The sequence below is a fragment of the Neodiprion virginianus genome, chromosome 1 (genome assembly GCF_021901495.1).
Source record: "Neodiprion virginianus isolate iyNeoVirg1 chromosome 1, iyNeoVirg1.1, whole genome shotgun sequence".
NCBI classification, from domain to species: domain Eukaryota; kingdom Metazoa; phylum Arthropoda; class Insecta; order Hymenoptera; family Diprionidae; genus Neodiprion; species Neodiprion virginianus.
The window spans coordinates 12,622,568-12,628,567 of record NC_060877.1 but is presented as its reverse complement, the minus strand read 5'-3'; the positions used below and the strand labels follow the sequence as shown (position 1 = coordinate 12,628,567).

Below are 6,000 nucleotides of genomic sequence, written 5' to 3'. Positions count from 1 at the left end.
GATCCACAGGTCGAGCCCCACGCCAGAGCAGAACTTGAGAACTTGTGTATTCCGCGGTTCTCAATCTCGCCTATTGTACAGTTGAAATTTTAACAAAAGATATATTAACGTAACTTTCACACACGTACTCGTACTGCCGTATGATTATTCTATTTTAATTTGGAACTCTTAAGTGAAGCACTTTTCTCTAATTATCGATCAGCATCCATCCTTACAGAAAGAGAGAATTTTAGGTTGGGCAACCCGTACTTTCAGCATTTCTCAGCTCAGTTCCTAGTACTGGCTAATCTGAACGTTTATGATACCTAATACTGCCGACTGTACGTGATGTTTACCTTAGGTGGAGGAGGCGGTTGTTACAAGAACATGAGACTGAATTGTTTTATCGCGCAATAAGGGTCCCTTAAGCGGGTAGAGAAAAGTAAAGGCATTACTGTTTTAAATAAAACAGAATTTTTGAAAATATACGCTCGGGCGTAACAGTAATCAGCAGCATGGGATATCAGCTTGTAGGAACTGTTAAGGGGAGCAAACCCTTTAGATGCGTGAAAAATAGGCATTTAAAAAAATTTTCTTCAAAGGTGATAAAATAATTCGATGATTTTTAAATTTTGACATTGATTTATTAAAACTTTCAAGTTTTGAAAAACATTTTTTTTTTCATTCTTGTGCAAAACAAAATGCCGGCGTTATGGAGACTCTCGAACGCCTCTTTTTCGTGAAAGCGAAAACTGCTGCAGCTGCAGCTTTTTCTACGTTGATCTGAAAAATAAGAAACAAATGTTATTCGGGAATTATCTACCTATAAAATTATAGAAGAGTATAAAGTTGAAAATTGAGGAAGCTCTTTAATCAAATGTTCGAATCTTCGACTATTTTCTCGACGAATTTAAAATTTTACCCCAAAAAAGTGCACCCCTGTGCACGCAGTTCTTAGTTACTTGGCACTTGCGCTTACACCGTCACTTGTACTCGGCCCGAAACTCTCCCCGCACTTATCGGTGAATTGATTTCCTTGAAATCGTTTCTTTTTTTTTGTTTTAGTACATTTTCGAGCTACATTTCCTTGGGTTCCCATTGGATAGTCCGGAATTTCAGTTTTGAAAATTCAACCGTCCACGAAACACTTTCGAGCTAAACTATCTCTATTGCTCGGGCATCGTTAACCTTCGTTTCGCATACCTACAGTTTCATGCTATATATATATAATGTCCTTCGCAAAAAATGCAGTAGTATTTCGGTTTGAAATATTCTCGGAAATATCTTTCCGGCCAAACAGCCCGGTTCAATGGTTAAGAATGTATTGTGAAGGAAAGGTTGCTCCGCCTCGGTCCGAGTACCTAACTTGCTACCTCACCGTGTGCTGTCCCTGCGCTCTCGACTATGTGCGATAACTCCGTAAATATTTGAGCCTTAGTCATTGAAACTACAGAGACAAAATTTGAATAGAAATTTTTCCGGCTACGGCCATGAAATGCGAGAACAATCGGAAAACTATGCGGCAAGCGGACGTGGATATACTTCGGATGATCACACTAATATAATTCACAATGAGTTGTGGGAGGAAATTATTTTTACCTTGACAAACTGATTTAAACACCAACTTCTTACACGATTTATACACTACGCCGGCCGCAAAGTGATAGTTTTGTTGGTCCTCGTTTTGTTCAAATAAAGTCGATATTTCGCTATTATGATATTAACGATATTTTTTTTTTTATTGCACGGGAACTTGTCAACGTAAACACTGTGTTTGCTCTAATCTTTTTTCCAAATTTTTATTCCAATGGCATGGATTTTTGGAGTTAAAGAAAGATTTATACCTTGTTTAATTTTGTAAGTATCGTTGGAAATCAATTTTTGGCGGTCAGATAATATTGCGGCAAGCCGATCTCGAGCTGAGAATCATCTAGCATAATGGTGAAACATCATTTTTTAATCTTATCATACGGCTCTTCATACGTGTATAATGTATTACACTCAGGAAGAGAATGATGATAACCAAAGTTATACTAACTGTAATTTCACCGACATGTGCTCATTCTGTAAAAAAATTCAGTTCTCAATGTAATTGTCTCTCATAACAGTATCTTACAACATAATGTCAAAATATCATAACAATGTAAACATGAGTATGCAATATCATTAATTGTAATGTTATATTTAGTTCTATCAATTATTCTCGTATTATATCTTCGTATAGCATACATTGCGATAATGGCGTTATCTGTATTATAATCATACGTATATAAGCAATTACACAGATTTTGGAGTCTTTCAATATGGTAATTTTTAAACGGGTTGAAACTTTATTACTCATTGTCAGAGCATGCATAAAAAGAGCAAATATGATTTTTCTTATGAATCAAAACATTTTTTATTGTAAATTAATGAATATTTTAAGTTGTTTACAGAAAAAATAATTTGCCAGACGAGCAAGTTCGAGTGTTATAACGTCAGGAAATTTATTCCTGGAATAAGTGACAATTCAATTTACACAACTACATTCCTTGGCATTATTGTTGCGTAAAACAAAACGTCTTTTAGATCGATTTCGTATTCGGCATTGCATATATATGTAGAATTGCGCTGAGTGCGGTACTTTCATGTCAGTGATGCATAAGTTTTGATAATAGTTGAAGTGAGGGGCATATTATTCATTGTCAGTTTAATAATTGACATCTTCGGCTCCATTCAACGTGAAACGATAAACTACGGCTCATTATGAGACACAAAGAAGCGACACTCATAATACAAATTTTACTTACTGAAACAGTAAGAAATTCGAATTATTATGAAGAATTCAAATACTCAAACATTTTTTCACTCACATTGAGATCTTTAAAATTTTTAAAAAGAACACGAATACAATCTTCATTCAAGTCTGTGGGATACCCACACATTTTTTCCGGATAATATCTTGATAGATTTGATTTTTGCTGTGTTTTCAATGATTGAGTAAAAGATACGCCTGTCACGTTATATCTGCAGTTATTTTGGTCATAGGGTGATAAATGGATGTATGCTAATTCAGAAGCAAAGATAAGTGATATCCGTGAAAATAGTGTAAGTTAGTGAAAGGTGAAGAATTTTAAATTGTTGTAACGAATTAAAATGTTTAAACGTTTTGAAATATTGTAAAAATTGAGATGAAACAATAAAACTCTTGAAACGTTTGAAGTGTTTATACCGATTTGGACTTTTTGCTTTTTCAATCACTTACGAATTCTCGATGATGAACGCAACCGGAAATATTAATTATGCTGCCCGGTGTGCTCTTACTTTCAAAGTAATTGAATACCGTTTCATTTTTCAAACATAAGTACTTTGAACGAACGGAAGAACACGCGTCTTTTTTTCTTACGTATACCTTGCACAAAAAAGGTTTCGAAAGATTTAAAAATACGAGGTCAATTCCAGTCCGCTTTTAACGCGTGATTGTTTACGCAAGGTAAAAAATTTACATGATAATTCTGTGATTCCTATTCATCAGATCAAGTCAACTTTACGTAACTTTTTCCTCCTCTCCTTTGAAACATTGGCACGTCTGACAATGTTTCTCGTATGCTTCTGATAAACTACTCGGACCAATATCGCTTACAACTGCATCTAATTATAGACTTGATATCAGAGAGAAAAAAGAAACGGAAACCAGTAATCTTGGGAAGAGGAGTCGTGATACGAGTAGTGCTTCGAAGACTCGTCATATTTCGCACGGCCCTGCTGGATCAGGGCTCCCATGAAAGATGTACTTGTCCGTTGAAATCCTTGTCAACAATTTCATGGCAACACCACATTTACGATTAAACGTCACTTATCCTCACGCCAACAATTTGGCGATACACACATCGATGTAAACTGGTCCGCCTGAAATGTAAGCAAGGTTTCAATATACACGATTGGCTAATTCCTTATTAGACATTCTGGGAAGCGTGGTAGTAAATATAGAGCGGTAATAACCAGTCAGGCCGTTACGTTTACAATAAACTTCACCCACTACCAACGATGCGTCCGCGTCTTTCACATTCGCTTTCAAAGATAGCAACAACACACTTCTGGTATGCCGCTCCGGCACGATGTCCCGCGTAACAGTGTGCGAAGCGGCATGTTAATATGTGCATAAATTTGGTTTGTGTTGGAAGAAAACCAGTGCGAGGTACACGTGGTCGGGACCAGTGACGGCAGTCTTGTGCTGGTGGCCATTGGGAGAAGAACGAGTGGATGCTGCGTATATACATTCGCTAGTGATCTTCGATCAAGTGCACAGTGATTCCCAAGTGTTTCTTAATATCCTTCCATAGCCCAACGATATCGCGATGAACAGTATCGGGTATTTTTAAAACTTTTATTGTGCCGACTAGCATCTCAACTGTCCTTTGTTCTAGACCGGAAAGCCACTTGCCCCAGAGGTGAGTTATTGCTTTTTTATCTTTGTTGGGGTCAACTTTCTGCTCAAGTTTATACGATCGTACGTGTGATAGGATTTTTATCACTTCGTACTCGACTGGCTTGTTTGATTGCACTTGCATTGACTGTATTATAATGTGTCAAAGAATCTCCGGGCAGAAACTGCGGCATTCAACGATATTTGAAACATTTTTCGATAATCATTACAAGTCGACTATGATTTCGTCGAAATTGTGGTATCCTCGTTCGTCTTATCAGGTGGAAGTAAAAACTAATAGCTCGAAGTCAGTGTTATATTCATCAATGCTTGTCACTTTCTTCTTAACTACAGATTCATGGAAACTGATGTATTGAACAAAACAGATAACTATAATTTACTCGTGAAGTCTACATGGAAATTTTTCAGTAATTGACCGAAATAATGCGATGAAAATAAAAATACAGAATCATATATTTACGGTAGAATGCGAGATATTTTCCAAGCTTTTCGGAATTGATGTATGTGATAAAAATATTTGTTCCTGTCATTCCATTCCCATTAAATATGTCCTCGTGTGATTGATGCGACAAGTACCGACTTACAGCATTTTTTTTTTTTTTCTCTGAACTTTGAACAGGTTTGTCGATAAACATAAATGCTTGTGTAGTTTGTTGAAATTCAAGGTCGTAATTATTCACGCAGCTTTCGTCGCATTCGTTTATGAAAAAAAAATATAAGACCAAGTTATGTTTTCGCATTCACTGAGGATCACGTGTAGTTCTTAACACTGCGAAGTCGATAGCAAATTTTTATGTTGCCGGGTAGGATAAAAAGAAAAAAAAATCAATATCACAATGCCGACGTTGTTTCCATTTATTCCCTTATTTCCAATCGATCGCAAAAATTGTTTCTTATGATTGCAGCAGTCTAAATGTTGATGCGACTTTGACGATAACTTGACGCGTAAATATTCTTTTCTACGAGGCAACGACGCAAGGAATAGTACGTCCACTTCTATCGCTCATTGTCAGCACAACTTGTGTGAAATTTTCGTTTCCCTGATGAATATTTGTTCGATAAATATACGCTGCAGATATCCGCGTTCGTGCCATGCATTGGACAATAATTGATAGTGAATTAACATTCGTGACGTAAAATGTAAATTTGCATGCTCGGATGCTGAACGAAAAGACAGTAAATAATACAGGCGTAATTATTGGTTATATATATATATATATATATATATATATATGTGTGTGTACATTGAACAGCTTGATGTCATACATTTTGGAAGATTGATAATTGCGGTAGCAAATGTTTGATTGTTAGGACAGAATTTAATCATACAAGCCTGTCTCATCTTAATAAAATTACATATTCTCATTACTTTTCAACAGGTTTACGCTATAAACTTTTCAAGCCTCAAAATCTCGTCGATTGTGACAACTGCAAAAGTTATATGCAATTGAATGTCACTGTTTTTAATATCATAGATTTACTTTAGCATTGGTGACGTCACGCAGTCCCCTTTTTCGATCTGCCGTATCCGCGTCAATTTTATTATTCCTAGGAAAAAGATTCATGAATCTTTCATATTCTTCCCAACGAATCAG

General features: G+C 36.2%; 1 protein-coding gene and 1 long non-coding RNA gene across 5 annotated transcripts in view; one reads left to right on the top strand and one right to left on the bottom strand.

The window, feature by feature from the left end:
• Positions 1-607: 607 nt before the first annotated feature.
• On the bottom strand, positions 608-5,590 carry LOC124299241 (uncharacterized). 2 transcript variants are annotated; one of them, XR_006906969.1, is made up of 4 exons: positions 4,866-5,590; positions 3,465-3,867; positions 902-2,043; positions 608-762 (listed from the first exon to the last, which is right to left on the bottom strand). It is a non-coding gene; the product is annotated as an uncharacterized LOC124299241 (long non-coding RNA). The 2 variants fall into 2 exon arrangements; XR_006906967.1 differs by lacking the exons at positions 608-762; positions 4,866-5,590 and adding an exon at positions 3,961-4,031 and having other exon boundaries at positions 977-2,043.
• Positions 4,216-6,000, top strand: part of LOC124299087 (retinal-specific phospholipid-transporting ATPase ABCA4) — a 57,915-nt gene continuing 56,130 nt past the window's right edge. For 2 of the 3 annotated variants that reach the window (XM_046752031.1, XM_046752012.1), the window contains exon 1: positions 4,217-4,409. The gene's annotated coding sequence lies outside the window, so the exon portion shown is untranslated. Of the gene's footprint in view, positions 4,410-6,000 lie in introns of all 3 variants that reach the window. The other variant, XM_046752023.1, reaches the window with a different exon arrangement.